The 19,278-nt window shown below is 37.3% G+C and overlaps 1 non-coding gene across 1 annotated transcript; it reads right to left on the bottom strand.

Moving 5' to 3' along the window:
* Nucleotides 1-1,947: 1,947 nt before the first annotated feature.
* LOC131182630 (small nucleolar RNA R71) lies at nt 1,948-2,054 on the bottom strand. Its single transcript, XR_009150893.1, has one exon. It is a non-coding gene; the product is annotated as a small nucleolar RNA R71 (small nucleolar RNA).
* Between the last annotated feature and the right edge of the window lie 17,224 nt (nt 2,055-19,278).

The following is a 19,278-nucleotide window of genomic DNA, read 5'->3' as shown; positions in this document are numbered from 1 at the left end:
TTCAAAGAAGGAAATGTAACTAGACAAAATAAAGAACAACTTTCATGAAGACAAATTTACCAAATTCCTACTGTATAAATTACTAGTGGAAAGTAAATATGAGGCTTAAAATCTGAAAATTTTGAATAACCAACACTAAGCTTAGAAATGGTATTGGCAACTAATACCAACAATTTTAGAGTGCAAAATGTGGTATGTTAGGAGTATTAGAACCAATGTACCTATTGTTTATGCAAAAGTCAACATTTTAGTTGACTAATGAAATAAATAGTAACACCTAAACTTAAATTTTAAGAATTGTACAATTTAAAAGTGTAACGTGCCCTAGTACACCTAGCAAGATTGGTTTGGATAGGTTGGCATGCCAATAGGGTTCAGTTAGCAGTACTGCACATGGCATTATGCCATTCTGTGATTTTATGGCTTTTAGCCATTCTGACATTGTGTTGATACTTGGCCTTGTGCCTAATATTGTTACAGCTTATTAGTTGTTTTATTGCACACTGAGAGATGCATATGTGACCGATGGTGTGACGGCACGAGGTACTAGATACCCAGTGCTAGTTTTCCTATTTATCCAGTCCAGTCATCCAGTATAGGTTACTTGGGCAATAAAAAATAAAAGTGAATAAATTTAATGAAATTATGAATATAACAAGTACAAAATAAATAAGATTACCAATAATGATTGAAAAATTATCTGCATAAGACATCAGGACATGCACTGCATATTTATTCTCTGTTATTTCATTTTATTTTATTATTGGCACCACTAAGCATTATTGCTTAGCGCGTTGCTTTTTGCCACGCTTAGGTTCTGGAGAGACTGACCGAGAGCCCAGTAAACCACAGACTGGGTGAGATCTTCTGCAGCTCTGCATAGTGTCCGTGTCACCTCACCGTCATCAGTGCATTGGTGGGACACTAGATTTTATTTTGGTATTTTGTAATTAACTTTTATTTTCTCATGTGTAATTAAGACTTATGTAATATATTTTAGTATTGATGTAAATTACGAAAATTGTGTTTATGAATGAACAAGTGAATATTTATTTATGACTTTTATATGAATTTCATATGAAATAAATGAATGAGAATGGGAGTATATGTGAGAAATATTGGGATTTTGTTGATGAAATGGAGTTTGGGATTGATTGAGAATTTTGGAAGTGTTTTTCTTAGGTTCCGAAGAACTATTTTCTCCATTTTTAGCCGGTACTCAGCCGGATTTTCTATAAAATTTGTGGAACCTCAAATAAATTTATGATTTCAATAAATGACTTCAATGAATGATATTTCATGAATTATACTTCATAACTATGAAAGAAATAAATTAGGAAGGATAAAAATGATTGAAATAAAATAGGGTGTTCCAGTACACTGTGTGACATATCTTACTCGGCTATACTGTAGACGGGTAAGGGGTGTCACATCTGGTGAGTTGATCTTTGATCCAGAAGTAGAAAAAATAGCTAAACAGTTGAGAAAATTGGCTAAGCAGATTCCGAGTACATCTGAAGGAGTTCAATCTTTAAGGGAGTTAAGTTCGGATTCGGATTCAGATTCAAATTCTAAAAACGAAACCATGGCTGTTAGAACCTTGAAAAAGTTGGCTGCTTCTGATCTAACCCAATAGCCTTTGTGTATTCAATACCCTACTTTAATGTACTTTTGAGTTAAAATCTGGACTAATCCATTTGTTGCCTAAGTTTCATGGTCTTGCAGGTAAGGATCCACATAAGCATTTAAAAGAATTTCATGTTGTGTGTTCCAGCATGAAACTTCAAGAAGTTTCAGAGGATCAAATCAAGCTTTGAGCTTTTCCTTTCTCACTGAAGGGCACAACTAAGGATTGGTTGCATTACCTTCCTTCTGGATCCATCAACTCATGGAATGGGATGAAGCAGATATTTCTGGAGAAGTATTTCCCTGCTTCCCATGCTGCCAACATAAAGACTAGAAATTTATGGCATCCGACAGTACAATGGAGAGAGCTTATATGTGTATTGGGAGAGATTTAAGAAGCTGTGTGCAAGTTGTCCCCATCATTAAATAAGTGAGCAGCTTTTGATTCAGTATTTCTATGAGGGACTTCTACCAATGGACCATAGTATGATAGATGCTACTAGTGGAGAAGCTTTGGTTGACAAGACACTAGAAGAAGCAAGGAGGCTGATTGCTAACATGGCAGTAAATTCTCAGCAGTTTGGAATGAGAATGGATCACACACCTATGAAGGTTAATGAGGTAAGTACATCTAACCTTGAGAAACAGATTTCTGATTTAACTTCTTTGGTGAGGCAGTTGGCTGTAGGGAATATGCAAACTGTTAAGGTATGTGGAATTTGTTCAGGTTCGAGTCATGCTATTGACATGTGTCCTATATTACAAGACGATGAATTAATGCAACATGCTAATGCAGTAGGAAATTATGGACAGCCACAATGCAGGTATGATCCCTTTTCGAATACTTATAATCCAAGATGGCAAGATCATCCCAATCTGAGTTATGGGAATCAACTAGTGCAAAACCGATACCATCAGCAGAGACCACAAGTGAATCAAACACCTCCACCTCCGCCTCCCTCAAATCAAGGTATGTCACTTGATGAAATTGTTAAGGCTTTGGCTAACAATACACAACAGTTTCAACAGGAGACTAGAAATAGCATTCAAAATATAGAGAGGCACATTGGTCAATTAGCTTCATCTGTGAGTAAGCTGAAAGCTCAAGGTTCTGAAAAGCTTTCATCATAAACAGTCATGAATCCTAGAGAAAATGCTAGTGCTATAATGTTGCAGAGTGGGAAAGAAGTTGAAAACTAGACTCTACATGAGACAATGAAAAAGAAGAAGCAAGGAGCAAAAGAATCTGAAGTTCCTGAAGTTGAGGTAAACACTGAACCTAAACTGAATAAGGTTAATAATTTCGTTCTTCCTCCATTCCCCTGAAGGTTGGCCAAGACGAAGAAAGAAGAACAAGAGAAAGAAATTTTGGAGACTTTCAGGAAGGTAGAGGTTAATATACCTTTACTTGATGCGATCAAACAAGTTCCCAAGTATGCTAAATTCCTTAAGGAGTTATGCACTACAAAACGCAAGTTGAGGAGTAATGAAAAGATCAGTGTGGGGGAAAATGTGTTGGCATTAATTCAGCAAAAATTACCCCCTAAGTGTAAGGATCCAGGTTCATTTTCTATTCCCTGCAGAATAGGTGATTCTAAATTTAAACATGCAATGGCAGATTTAGGAGCATCTATTAATGTTATGTCAAATTCAGTTTTTCAAACTTTAAATTTGGGTCCTTTGAAAGAAACCAGTGTCATTATTAAGTTAGCTGATCGTTCTAATGCCTACCCATTGGGAGTAGTTGAGGATGTGTTAGTGTAGGTTAGAGAATTGATTTTTCCTTCAGATTTTTACATTCTAGATATGGAGTTTAGTGTTCCCACATCAAAGTCAGCTTTGATTTTGTTTGGAAGACCTTTCCTAAAAACTGCCAAGACAAAAATTTATGTGGATTATGGTATCTTCACTATGGAGTTTGATGGACAGACTGTCAAATTTAATATCTTTGATGCCATGAAGTATCCTGCTGATGACCATTTTGTTTTTTCTATTGATGTTATTGATACATTTGTGCAGGATGTTTTTGAGTTAAGCATAGAGGATGAGTTAGAAGTGGTGATTAGTCAAGGAATTCAAGAAGTCAATACCAATCAATCATTAAGTGTAGAAGTTCAAGATGTAGTAATGGCATTGTAGTCATTACCTCCTATTCAAAAAAGATATGGAGTATCAAAGATCGACTTACCTGTATCTCACACAAAATTATTACCTTCGTGGTGCAGGCACTAGTTCTTGAACTCAAGCATTTAACTGAGCATTTGAAGTATGTTTACATGGGAGACAGTGAGACACTTCTAGTTATCATCTCAAGCAATTTGACAAAGATTCAAGAAGAAAGATTGACTATGTGACACCCCTTACCCGTCTACAGGGTAGCCGAGCAAGTTATGCCACTTAGTGTGCCGGAGCACCAATTTATGTTTCTATTATAATTTATTCCTTTTTATTCATTTATTTTCAATTTTGATAAATCTGAATTTTTCCGCAAATTGTATAGAAAATCCGGCAGAGCGCTAGCTGTAAATTGGAAAAATAGTTCTTCTGAACCTGTTTAAAAACACTTCCAATATAATTTCCAAATCCAAACTCCATTATACACATTTTCAAGTCAATCTCAAAATCTCAATCTCAAATCACAATACTATTTTCAAAAACTTTTCTGTTCACTTCATCACTTGAAGCATATTCATAAATATTTCTCAACATACATTATGCAGAAAATTTCAATGATATGAAATTTCATATATTTACATTAATACATAATTACAAGAGTTTATAGTTACAATCCAACTAATACAAAATGCCAAAATACAAAATGCTCTCAAAATTCTATGTCCTACCATATGCACTGCAGGTGTGAGGTGACTCAAGACTCCGGATGCAAATCTGAAGGCTCACCCAGTCTGATGTCTGCTGGGCTCACCAGCTAGGTCTCCAGTACCTGCGAGTGGCAAAAGTGACGCGCTAAGCAATTCTGCTTAGTGGTGACAATATAAAATAAAATAAAATAAAATGAAATAAAATAAAACGAATATGCAGAATGTGTTTTTACATTTTTGGTAGACTTAACTTCTGATATTATTTGCATTATTATTCGATTAAAATTTGGTAAGATTTATTATCATTGCCTGAGTAACCCATACTAATTGACTGGACTGGATAAACGAGTAAACTGGCACTGGGTACTAAGTACCTCGGACCATCACACCATCGGTCACATTGTGTCTCCCATTGTGTAACAGAACAGCTAATAAGCTGTAATAATTATCGGGGTTAAAACCCAAGTGTAATAATTCAAATAACATAGCCAAAGGCTATTATGTCATAGAATGGCATGGGAAGCCATGAAACACAGAATAGCATGAAGCCATATGCAGTACTGCAAACAGAACTCTATTGGCATGCCAAGCTATCCAAACCAATCTTGTTAGGTATACTAGGGCATTTCACACTTTTAAGTTTCACAATTTTTGGAATTTAAGTTTCAGTATTACTATTCTATTCATTGGTCAACAAAAATGTTGATTTTTGCATAGGCAATAGGTACATTGGTTCTAATATCATCAACATACCACATTTTGCATTCAAATTTTGTTGGTATTGGTTGCCAATACCATTTCTAAGCTTAATGTTAGTTGGGCAGAATTTTCACTTTTTATGCTTTTTCTTTACTATTCCATTGGTCAATTTTGTAGTGGGAATTTGGCAAACTGATCAACATGAAAGTTGTTCCTTATTTTGTCTAGTTGTATTTCCTTTTTCGAATCACTCCATTTGGAGTTTTGTAGCTCAAGTTATGGTCCAAAAACCACAACTAGCCGGATTGAAATTCTGTCCAGAATTTCTGGACTAACCATATCTCTGATGTAATGAGCAAAGGATCGCAACTCACTTGTTGAATAGGTTCTGGTCATAATTTGGGTTAGGTTTCTTCATGAAAGTTGTTGGTCTATATCTCATCTTGTTTCTGGTAAAATTTCAGGTCAATTGGACCTTTCTACACTAATTATGGTCAAATGACCAAATACTGTTCATTTGGTCATATTGCCCAGGCAGACTGTAGGTCACCCGGATTAGGGCAAGCTTTTGGTCTACTTGGTTTGGTTTTATGGGCATGGTTTCTTCACCAACATTGTGCCATTATGTGTCTAGTTTCATGTCCAATTGGCCTTGCACCAATTGAACCTCTACAATTCAAGTTATAGCTGCCCAAATTTGCTGGACTCATGTCCAATTCTGCAGGCCACCTAGGGCAGCCACACCAAACCCAAATCCCATCACTCAACACACTTCATTTTTTATTTAAACAGAACTAAATGGTCACTAATTGACCATTAAAACCTATTTTCACCATTAACTGATTAAGGTCTCCAATTTATGCCCAAACCCTAACCCTAATATCTTGAGTCATGCATTTACACACCTTCCATTGTCCTAAGCATTCTATTAATGTTAAAGGCAGCCAAATTGCAATTTAACTCTAAGAAATCTTCAAAACTCTACTAGGTTCAAGGCTGCCCAAAATTTTGAGATGGACATACACAAGATATTTAGCAAATTTCTTTGCAGTTTTGCACTTAATTATACTTATTCAACATAAATTTGAAGAGAAACATAAGTTTAAGTCACTAACCTCTTAGGGAGCTAATCCAAAGCTTATAAGAACTCTTTCTTTTTAATTCTTTTTGCCCCTAAAAGACTCACCAAGATGATAGAACAATTTTTTGTGTTGCTAGGTTAGGGTTTTATGGTGTGGAAGCTAGGGAAAATCAAGCTTTGAAAGCTTGTTCATGGTGGCCATGGAGGAGTGGTTTACGGCAAGGAAAAGAAGAAGGGAGAGAATTCTGATTTTTCTTCAATTTTCAGCCCATTAAGTCTATTTTAAATAAAGTTATGCCATGTGCCCATATGGGATAGGTTGGGAAAACTTTAATGACATCACTATGATGTCATAATGCCATTTTCTTTCATTTTCTTTCCATTTCTTGTCTAATTAATTTTAATTAAAATTTTAACAACATTTAATCATATTTTATGTTTTATAAATTATTTATTTAACTGGACAAGTTGGCCAAAAATCATCTCTGAAGACGAAATGACCAAAATGCCCTCCGTTTGGCTTAACGGGCCAAAATTGTCTGTACCGATTGAAAATTTTTTCTAAGTATTTTCTTGGCATTCTAATGCCATAAGAACCTCAATGACCCTTCTCTAGAATCCGAATAATTATTTTATAATTTTTCCCCCTGGTCTAGGGCTCCTAGTTGCGAGAACCGCAACTTCTCACTAGGTTACCCATCGCTAGGACACCGACTCATTTAACTTGGTTGTATTTTATTTCTAAAATTTTTTCTAAATTTTTCTTATTAATATTTGAGTTAATTATGGTTCCTCACTTTAGTTTAAATATTTTTCTGGATGTTCTAGCTGTCCGGACCGACACTGGTTACCGGAACAGTAGACTGTGCGGACTAGCTAAAGTGAGGATGTTACAACTCTTCCCCTCTAATAAAAATTCCGTCCTCAAAATTTACCTAATGCAAACAGTTGAGGGAACTGCTGCCTCACCGTCTCTTCACTTTCCCAAGTTGCCTCTTCAGTGTTGTGGTGCCTCCAAAGCATTTTCACCAGTGGAATTTGTTTATTTCTCAGTTCCCTCACTTCCCGAGCTAGGATCTGTATAGGTTCTTCTGTGTATGTCAAGTCCGGTTGGATTTCAATCTCTTCCATGGAAATAACATGTGAAGGGCCTGAGCGATATCTTCTCAGCATAGAAACATGGAATACTTTGTGAATTTTATCCAGTTCTAGTGGTAAAGCTAGCCGATAGGCCACTGATCCCACACGTTCAATGACTTCATATGGTTCAATGACTTCATATGGGCCAATGAACCTAGGGCTTAACTTACCCTTCCTTCCAAACCTCAGTACTTTCTTCCACGGTGAGAGTTTGAGAAACACTTTATCACCAACTGCATACTCTATCTCTTTTCTCTTCAAGTCGGCATATGATTTTTGTCTATCTGAGGCAACCTTCATATTAGCTTTGATTATCTTCACCTTTTGCTCAGTCTGTTTCATCAGGTCTGGTCCTACCAGCTTATCTTCGCCCAATTCAGTCTAACACACTGGGGTTCTACATTTCCTCCCATACAGTGCTTCATACGGAGCCATTTGAATGCTAGCTTGGTAGCTATTATTATATGCAAATTCTGCCAGTGGGAGGTATCTATCCCAACTCCCCTCAAACTCAATGACACAACTCCTTAGCATATCCTCCAGGATCTATCACATAATTCACATTGTTACTATCATTTCAATTTATTAATTGTAAAAATTCAATTAAGTCTTAGGTTTACCTGGATTACTCGTTCTGACTGTCCATCCATCTGGGGATGAAAAGCCGTGCTAAAACGGAGTTGTGTGCCCAAGGCTTCTTGTAACTTTTTCCAGAATCTCAAAGTAAACCTTGGGTCTCGATCAGATATGGTGGAAAGTGGAATTCCATGCAGTCTAACTATCTCACTGATATACAATTCTGCTAGCTTCTCCAGTGAGTAGTCAGTCCTAACTGGCAGAAAATGTGCTAACTTTGTCAATCTATCCACTATCACCCACACTGCATCATGCTTCTTTTAGGTGAGAGGTAGACCACTAACAAAATCCATAGTGACCCGGTCCCATTTCCATTCAGGTATGCTTATAGGCTGTAGCAATCCTGATGGAACTTGATGTTCTGCTTTAACTTGCTGACATGTCAAACACTTAGTCACATAGTTAGCTATATCCCTCTTCATACCAGGCCACCAATAATGAGGCTTCAAATCATTATACATTTTTGTGCTTCCTGAGTGCATAGCATAAACACTAGTGTGTGCTTCTTTCAGAATACTAGTCTTCAATTCTTCATCATCTGGTACACACACTCTTCCTCTGTAATACAGACACCCATCTGCTTTCACCTCATAATTAGTTTCCTTTCCCTCTGGAGTTTTACCCACAATGGCCATTAGTTTTTCATTTGCCCTCTGCCCATCTTGTATCTGCTGTAGCAGGGTTGGCCTCACTTGCAACTCAACAAAATAGCTCCATCTTGAGCTAAGGACAGACAGACATTTAGTAATCTTAAAGCTGTGATGGACTTTCTACTTAAAGTATCAGCAACTACATTTGCCTTCCCAGGATGATAATCTATCACACAATCATAGTCCTTCAGGAACTCAATCCATCGCCTCTGTCTAAGATTGAGCTCCTTTTGGATTGGCAAATATTTTAGACTCTTATGGTCTGTATAAATGTAGCATTTTTCACTATATAAATAATGCCTCCATATCTTCAGTGCAAAGATAATTGTTGCTAATTCCAGGTCATGAGTAGGGTAGTTCTGTTCATGTGGTCTTAACTGCCTGGAAGCATAGGCGACCACTTTCTCCTCTTGCATCAATACACACCCTAGCCCATTATGCGAGGCATCACTGTAGACCACAAAGTCTTTTCCCGACCTTTGTGTGTTAACTGGTGCTTCACAACATAGCCTTCAGCCTCTCAAAACTGGCTTGGCACTTGTCGTTCCAGCCAAATTTCACATTCTTGTGCAACACCTTGGTCATTGGAGCAGCTATAAGAGGAAACCCCTTCACAAATCTCCTATAATACCCAGCTAGCCTCAAGAAACTTCTAACCTCAGTTGTATTTCTGGGAGGCTTCCATTCCATCACTGCTTCTATCTTTTTGGGATCTACTCTAATCCCCTCTGCTGATACTATGTGTCTAAGGAAAGAGATTTCACTCATTCAAAAGTCACACTTGGACAACTTAGCATACAGCTTCTTTTCTCGCAGGGTTTGCAGAACAATCCTCAAATGTTCATCATGTTCTTCCCTGGTCTTGGAATACACCAAAATATCATCAATAAAGACCACTACAAACCGATCTAGATATGGATGGAAGATACGGTTCATAAGGTCCATAAATGCTGCTGATGCATTTGTTAACCCAAACGGCATCACTAGAAATTCATAGTGCCCATACCGGGTTCTGAATGTAGGTTTTGACACATCTGCATCCTTTACCCTCAACTGATGATACCCTGATCTGAGATCAATTTTTGAAAATACACCGACTCCCTTCAACTGATCAAACAGATCATCAATTCTGGGCAACAGATATTTATTCTTCACATTTAATTTGTTCAACTACCGGTAATCAATACACAATCTCAAAGTTCCATCCTTCTTCTTCACAAACAGCACCGGAGCTCCCTATGGTGACACTCTGGGGCGTATGAACCCCTTATCAAGCAACTCTTGCAACTGAGTTTTCAACTCGCTCAATTCAGTGGGTGCCATACTATAAGGAGCAATAGAAATGGGTGCTGTAGCCGGCATTACCTCAATAGCAAACTCGACTTCCCTTTTTGGTGGTAAACCAGGCAACTCTTCAGAAAATACATCTGGGAAGTCTCTTACTGTGGGTATATCACACAGATTCAGTTTAGCCTGCCTAGTATCAACCACATGTGCTAGGTAAGCTTTACAGCCTTTTCTCATCAATCTTCTTGCAACTGTGGCTGAGATAACATTGGACAGGAAATCTATCCTTTCACCCACAATAGTAATCTCATTACCCTCGGAAGTTTTCAGAGAAATCCTCTTCAATTTGCAATCAACTATTGCCTGATGACGTGACAACCAGTCCATTCCCAAAATCATGTCAAACTCGTGGAAGGGCAATTCAATTAGGTCTGCTGAGAATTCATACCCCTAAATCCTCAATGGGCAACCTTTATATACCTTATTCACTACCACACTATGGCCTAGTGGATTTGTGACTAGAATGTCTTGATCACTCTCCTCTACTGGAACTCCCCTCTCTATGGGTAGTTTGATGCAAATGTAGAAATGAGTGGATCCTGGATCCACCAATGCATGCACAGAAGTGTTGTAGAGAGAGAACGTACCCCTGATGACATCCGGGGCATCTTGCTCCTCTTGAGCTCTGATGGCATAGGCCCTGGCAGGTATTCTAGTCTCTAGCCTCTCTGCTGACTCGGATGCAGGCCTCAGTGATGGACCAGCTGCCTCAGGTTTACCGGGCTTCCTACCCCTTTGTGGTGCAGGAGCAGGTCTATTAATTTGTGTTAGAGCGACTGTAATAGTCCTCTTCGGACAATTCTTAATCTGATGTTCTATCGATCCACACCTTAAGCATGCACCGGTCACTCGCCAACATTCCCCCTTGTGCCACTTACGTGATCGACAAGCGAGAAGATGCAGGGGCTGGTCCCCTAAACACCATCCCTGGAGAGCTGCCCACTGATGGTGTGGACTGGCCTCTCCTAGGTGTGAACTGTGGTCTAGGCCCCTGAGACTGACCCTGACCCTGTAGTGGTCCTGAACTCTGAGCAGGAGGACCCTTACTCTTCTTACTGGGAGCAAAAAATGTAATAGATTGACCCGGACCCCTCTTCTGCTGTCTTTCCCTTCTATTTTGTTCATTGATTCTAACCCTTTCCACTTTTGATGCAGCATCAACTAATTTGGCAAAATCAGTAATCTCCAGTGCTGTGATCATGACTTTGATGTTATCATTGAGCCCTTCTTCAAACTGTCTGCACCTCTCTGCCTCTGTAGGGACTATCTCCCTCCCATATCGACTCAGTCTAACAAACTCACGCTCATACTCAACCACTGACAATTGTCTCTGTCTCAGACTGATAAATTCTCTTTTGCGCTCTTCTAGATACACTTTGCTCACATATTTCTTCCTGAACTCTGTGAGGAAGAATTCCCAAGTGATTCATTCAGGTTGCACCTCACTGGTTACTGTGTCCCACCACTGATATGCATCATCCTGAAAGTAGGGACACAACACCCTCCAGGTTCTGCTCGGGGGTGCACTTTAGCTATTTCAGCACTCTGATGGTTCTATCCAACTAGTTTTCTGCGGCCATGGGATCATCCTCCCACTTCCCAAAGAATTCCACAGCCCCATTCTTTCACAGTTTCTCTAGATGAGATTTTTGTGGTACTGGTGGAGGTTGTGGCTGTGGTTGTGGTGGTGGAATTGCCCCCATCATTTGCCGGTAGAATTCAGTCATTTACTGAAATGGAGCAAACTGAGGTTGGGCAGATGCCTCAGTTGCTGGTGGAGCAGATTCTCCCCTGCCTCCAGATTCAGCCCTTGGTGGAGCACTACTCTCCACCTCTTCATCAACTACTCTTTGCGAAGCAGGATCCATATCCTATTCAAAATAAGAAAACAAACAGATCTGCATCAGTGTCACCTCAACACTTACAAATGCAATGCAATGGTATGCACTCTATCTAGGCCCAGAAACGCCTAAACTGATGCTCTGATACCACTAAATGTGACACCCCTTACCCGTCTACAGTGTAGCCAAGCAAGTTATGCCACTCAGTGTGCCGGAGCACCAATTTATGTTTCTATTACAATTTATTCCTTTTTATGCATTTATTTTCAATTTTGATAAATCTAAATATTTTTGCAAATTTTATAGAAAATCCGGCAGAGTGCCGGCTGTAAATTGAAAAAATAGTTCTTCTGAACTTGTTTAAAAACACTTCCAATATAATTTCCAAATCCAAACTCCATTATACACATTTTCAAGTCAATCTCAAATTACAATACTATTTTCAAAAACTTTTCTGTTCACTTCATCACTTGAAGCATATTCATAAATATTTCTCAACATTTCATTTATCAACATACATTATGCAGAAAATTTCAATGATATGAAATTTCATATATTTACATTAATACATAATTACAAGAGTTTATAGTTACAATCCAACTAATACAAAATGCCAAAATACAAAATGCTCCCAAAATCCTATGTCCTACCATATGCACTGCAGGTGTGAGGTGACTCGGGACTCCAGATGCAAATCTGAAGGCTCACCCGGTCTGATGTCTACTGGGCTCACCAGCTAGGTCTCCAGTACCTGCGTGTGGCAAAAGCGACGCGCTAAGCAATTCTGCTTAGTGGTGACAATATAAAATAAAATAAAATGAATATGCAGAATGTATGTTTACATTTTTGGTAGACTTAACTTCTGATATTATTTGCATTATTATTCGATTAAAATTTGGTAAGATTTATTATCATTGCCCGAGTAACCCATACTAATTGACTGGACTGGATAAATGGGTAAACTGGCACTGGGTACTAAGTACCTCGGACCATCACACCATCGGTCACATTGTGTCTCCGTTGTGTATGAGCGACTAATAAGCTGTAATAATTATCAGGGTTAAAACCCAATTGTAATAATTCAAATAACATAGCCAAAGGCTATTATGTCACAGAATAGCATGGGAAGCCATGAAACAAAGAATGGCATGGGAAGCCATGAAATACAGAATGGCATGAAGCCATATGCAGTACTGCTACTAGAACCCTATTGGCATGCCAAGCTATCCAAACCAATCTTGTTAGGTATACTAGGGCATTTCACACTTTTAAGTTTCACAATTTTTGGAATTTAAGTTTTAGTATTATTATTCTATTCATTGGTCAACAAAAATGTTGACTTTTGCATAAGCAATAGGTACATTGGTTCTAATATCATCAACATACCACATTTTGCATTCAAAATTTATTGGTATTGGTTGCCAATACCATTTCTAAGCTTAATGTTAGTTGGGCAGAATTTTCACTTTTTATGCTTTATATTTACTGTTCCATTGGTCAATTTTGCAGTGGAAATTTGACAAACTAATCAACATGAAAGTTGTTCCTTATTTTGTCTAGTTGCATTTCCTTTTTTGAATCACTCTATTTGGAGTTTTGTAGCTCAAGTTATGGTCCAAAAACCACAACTGGCCGGATTGAAATTTTGTCCAGAATTTCTGGACTAATCATATCTACAGTGTAATGAACAATGATTGCAACTCACTTGTTGAATATGTTATGGTCATAATTTGGGTTAGGTTTCTTCATGAAAGTTGTTGGTCTATAGCTCAGCTTGTTTCTGGTAAAATTTCAGGTCAATTGGACCTTTCTACACTGATTTATGGCCAAATGACCAAACACTATTCATTCGGTCATTTTGCCCAGGCAGACTACAGGTCACCTAGATTAGGGAAAGCTTTTGGTCCACTTGGTTTGGTTTTATGGGAATGGTTTCTTCACCAAAGTTGTGCCATTATGTGTCTAGTTTCATGTCCAATTGGCCTTGCACCAATTGAACCTCTACAATTCAAGTTATGGCTGCCCAAACCTGCTGGACTCATGTCCAATTCTGCAGGTCACCTAGGGCAGCCACACCAAACCCAAATCCTATCACTCAACGCACTTCATTTTTTATTTAAACAGAACTAAATAGTCACTAATTGACCATTAAAACCTATTTGCACCATTAACTGATTAAGGTCTCCAATTTATGCCCAAACCCTAACCCTAATATCTTGAGTCATGCATTTACACACCTTCCATTGTCCTAAGCATTATATTAATGTTAAAGGCAGCCAAATTGCAATTTAACTCTAAGAAATCTTCAAAACTCTACTAGGTTCAAGGCTGCCCAAAATTTTGAGATGGACATACACATGATATTTAGCAAATTTCTTTGCAATTTTGCACTCAATTATACTTATTCAACATAAATTTGAAGAGAAACATAAGTTTAAGTCACTAACCTCTTAAGGAGCTAATCCAAAGCTTGTAAGAACTCTTTCTTTTTAATTCTTTTTGCCCCCAAAAGACTCACCAAGATGATAGAACAATTTTTTGTGTTGCTAGGTTAGGGTTTTATGGTGTGGAAGCTAGGGAAAATCAAGCTTTGAAAGCTTGTTCATGGTGGCCATGGAGGAGTGGTTTACGGCAAGGAAAAGAAGAATGGAGAGAATTCTGATTTTTCTTCAATTTTTAGCCTATTAAGTCTATTTTAAATAAAGTTATGCCATGTGTCCATCTGGGATAGGTTGGGAAAACTTTAATGACATCACTATGATGTCATAATGCCATTTTCTTTCATTTTCTTTTCATTTCTTGTCTAATTAATTTCAATTAAATTTTTAACAACATTTAATCATATTTTATGTTTTATAAATTATTTATTTAACTGGACAAGTTGGCCAAAAATCATCTCTGAAGATGAAATGACCAAAATGCCCTCCGTTTGGCTTAACAGGCCAAAATTGTCTGTACCGATTGAAAAGTTTTTATAAGTATTTTCTTGGTATTCTAATGCTATAAGAACCTCAATGACCCTTCTCTGGAGTCCCAATAATTGTTTTCTATTTTTTTTTCCCCTGGTCTAGGGCTCCTAGTTGCGAGAACCGCAACTTCTCACTAGGTTACCCATCGCTAGGGCACCGACTCATTTAACTTGGTTGTATTTTATTTCTAAAATTTTTTCTAAATTTTTCTTATTAATATTTGAGTTAATTATGGTTCCTCACTTTAGATTAAATATTTTTTTGGATGTTCTAGCTGTCCGGACTGACATTGGTTACCGGAACAGTAGACTGTGCGGACTAGCTAAAGTGAGGATGTTACAGACTAGGGTTGTAAGGGTACACAAGGAAGCAATTGGATGGATAGTAGCTGACATCAAAGGTATAAGTCCATTAGTGTGCAAGCACAGGATTTTACTAGAGGATGAGGCTAAACCAAGTAGAGAAGCTCAAAAGATGTTGAACCCACAAATGATGGAGGTTGTGAAGAAGGAGATTTTAAAGCTACTGGATGCAGGAGTTATTTACCTAATTTAAGACAGCAAATGGGTAAGTCTAGTCTAAGTAGTGCCAAAAAAATTAGGAGTCACTGTGGTAGCAAATCAAAATAATGAACTTATTCCAACAAGGATTCAGAGCAGATGGCAAATGTGCATGGACTACCGCAAGCTGAATTCAACAACAAGGAAGGACCACTTCCCACTGCCTGTAACACCCCTAAGTTCGGTAGTGCGTTCTACTGTTCCGGTGACCAGTGCTGTCCGGACAGCTAGGATGCCTAGAACCACACTTCAATATGAGTGAGGAGACATAAAATAATGAAATACAAGAAAAGAAAATACAAGAAAAACAAAGGAAAAACCATAGCAAAGAAATGTAACCAAGTTAAGCTAGCCGAGAACCCTAGCGATGGGTGACCGCACCGGGAAGTCACGGCGTGGACCGTTGACTAATACTGACTGCGGGAACCACGGAAAAAATTTTAGGACTTAAATAGACCCTTATTGAAGAATAAATATCATTAGAAAGATCAAAGAAAAATTAAATAATTAGTACAAAGAAAAGTGAGAAATTGAAAAACGGACAAAACCCGGTATTACCGAAAAATCGGGAATGCAACCCGAACAGGGGCATTATGGTCATTTGACGTCCCGAATTGTCTTTTGACCTAAATGTCCACTAAAAATAAATAATATTACACTTAGAAAATAAAATGAAAAATTAATTTAGTGGTACCTAAAGTAAATAGCTAAAATCATAGGTTAATGTGGGATAAATGAACAATTAACATATAATATGATTTAAATTTGGTGAGTGGACCACTTGGGATTAATTAAAGGAATAAATTAAAGATAATGGGGCAGGTGTACACTCATCTTACCATCTGCAATTCATCTTTCTCATTTGGATTTAACATTGCCGAAATGAAGAGGTGAAGAATCCTCCATGGACGTTTTCATGCAAGCTTGATCCATCCTTCCATTTCAACTCCAAACACTTAGGTTCCTTCATGAAAAATTTTCTACACATCACAAGGAAGGGTTTGATACTAAAATCAAGAAGTTTGGTGAAGGTTTAGCAAGTTCCAACCATAAGGTAAGTTAGCATTTTTGAAGATAGCTTTGTCAAACTTTGTGTGCATATTATGGGTGTTGAATTTGTGAAGGAAAATTTTTAGTTTGAAGAGTTATTTGAGATATCCATTTTTCGGCAGCCATGTAGTCATGTATTGATGAAGTATTTGTACATATATTTGATGAGAATTATGTTGGTTATGGTGATGTAATATCCTAGTAAATTATTCCATATATATATATGGTGATTTTTGCATTTGGATGGAAATTGATGAATTGTGGAATACTTTGGTGTTGAGGAAGTTTGCGGCAGCCTTGAGATTCTTGAATAAATGTATATGTTCATGAAAGTATTGGCAGAATATTGACCTTGAGAGTTGATGGATATGTGTATAGATTGATTGTGTAAGTATATGTAAAGATTTTGTAATGGTTAGGTGTGTATGTGATTGTACTTAGAACTTGTAAATGTGAGTTATATTTGGTGTGTTGAGGATAATTGCAATCTGCCCAAAGTGATGTTAATGTAAAGTGGAATATGTTTTTGGTAATGAACCAAAACAGAAATGGTAAGGGGAAGTGGACATGTAGTAATGTAAGTGTGTAATTGATGTGTGTTAAGCAAGGTAACTAAGGGCAGTGTACATTTTAGCCTATAACTTTAAATGTGTAACCTCAATTGGTATGAGACCAATTGGAGGTGGAACTAGGCACAAAATGTGCCAACTTTCATTGAGAAAGCATACCAAAATTCTGCTTGCATGGTGACATAAAAAAATGACCAATTCGGATTAGGTGCAATTAGGACCTGAAAAATGACCAATTGGGCAGCAGTGAGTGTTTAGGCCATAACTCACTCAAAACAGGTCCAATTGACCTGAAATTTTAACCATGAATAGTTAAGACCCATACCTACAAGTCTTATGAAGACACCAAAGCCCAGAAATGACCATAAGCAAGTCAAAAAACTTGCACAAGTTCGGGTCCAAAAACTGGCCGAAACAGAGTTGACCAAATTGACCTAAAAATGACCTAATTTGATGCCATTTGACCAGCAATAGTATAATGACCATAACTTGGTCTACTTAACTCGGAATGACCTAAAATTTTGCACCGCGGTCGATAAGACATAGATCTACAAGTTTGTTTTTTACCAAAACCCGAAAACCGAGGGAACTAGGCCGTCCGGCTAGGTCAAACTAGTATCTCGGAATCCAGCAAGTTGCATTAAAATGCACTAAACAAGGAAACGAGTTTGGTAAAACATACCAACCCTAAAACCCTATCAAATATGACATATTAATAACGTTAAGACCTAATTTAGCTAGAACACATCGAGGGTCGATATATTGGGTGATTAAGCAAATAATAACTTTCAGTGAATTAATTATCGAACATTATCGTTAGAGACAATATAATTTAGTACTGAAACACTTCAAATTGTGTTTCTCAATTACTAAAGACTCAGGGAAAGGGAAGGAAATACTGAGTCAGGACCAGGAGACAAATATCAGAGGTTTGTGCACAACAACTATTTCTTTTGAATTATTTTCAATTGAAATAAATATTGACTATTTGTACATTATTGTTTTAAATTGTGGAAATGTGTTTGAATGGATATTTATTGCTTGAAAAGCATTGTAAATGATTTGAAACTGTGAGAAATTATTTGAATGATATTGATGGATACTTATTGATTGAAAAGTATTAGAAATGGTTTGAAACCACAGCTATCATGTATATTGATTGTATTCCTCACTAGCTTGTCTAGTGGGACGAATTGAATTCCCTCTCTGGCTGAAGTGTTGAGGTGTGTGCCTGTTGAGGACGAATTGGATGAGTACTCATATTTTTGCTAGCTAGCTATGTTATTCCTCATTAGTCATCGACTTTTGGGACGAATTGAATACCTCATTAGCCATCGGCTTTTGGGACGAATTGAACTATGGATCATGATTAAGCTGTGTGTGATTTATTGATGTGTATTGTGAGATTGTGAAATGGATTTAAACTCTCATTGACATATACTGTCTTTTGAATTCAAACATGATCTGACTTATGGAAATCTATTGTGATATTGAGAAATGGAGTTTAAATTCTTATTGACATTTATTGTCTTGAATTTGACTATGGTTTTAAGTATCCACTATTTATATGATTTACGAATTGTGATTTAAATTTGTATTTGGTTAATGTTGTGCACTACTGAGACATTGTCTCACCGATAGCTTTTTATTGTTGTCGCAGGTAGAGAGACAGACAGGGCAGCAGACTAGGCTGCATATATCTCCAGCAAGAGATCTCCGGGTATAATGAGTATACCAGTATTTTGCATTTTGTACTGTAATGTATATTCACTGTATGTATATTTTGTTTTGGTTTTGAGCAGTTATAAATTCAAAATTGTACCTTGAAGTTGTAAATTAATTATGAGTAATTTGACTTGTAAAAAAAATTGTATTATATTTCCTTATCTCAGACTTTAAAAAATTTCTATGGATTTGAATCTAGAAAAATGTTGTGTTGAGAAGTATGTTGGAGTTGAGATTTGGAAAAATATTGAAGTGCTTTTTACAGGTTTTCTGAAGAACTGTTTTGTCCAAAATACAAATGGCACTCTGCCAAAATTTTTACAGAAATTCCAAATAAATCAAATGAGTTAGTTGTTTCACTTCAGTTCACCAAAGTCTTTAACACCTGTAAATAGTGCTCACCACTGTAAAAGAAGTAAGAAAAGTTTTTAAAATCCCTTGTAGTGTATTTAATGGGTTATCAGTAGACGGAGTTGGTAATTCATTAGGTATACTACGGGATCATGTTATGCCTTACAGAGGGGTAGGGTGTGACATGTTTTGGTGGTATCAGAGCTAGTTTT

Source organism: Hevea brasiliensis, chromosome 8 (genome assembly GCF_030052815.1).
Source record: "Hevea brasiliensis isolate MT/VB/25A 57/8 chromosome 8, ASM3005281v1, whole genome shotgun sequence".
Lineage (NCBI taxonomy): Eukaryota > Viridiplantae > Streptophyta > Magnoliopsida > Malpighiales > Euphorbiaceae > Hevea > Hevea brasiliensis.
This window is presented reverse-complemented; position numbering and strand designations above follow the sequence as displayed.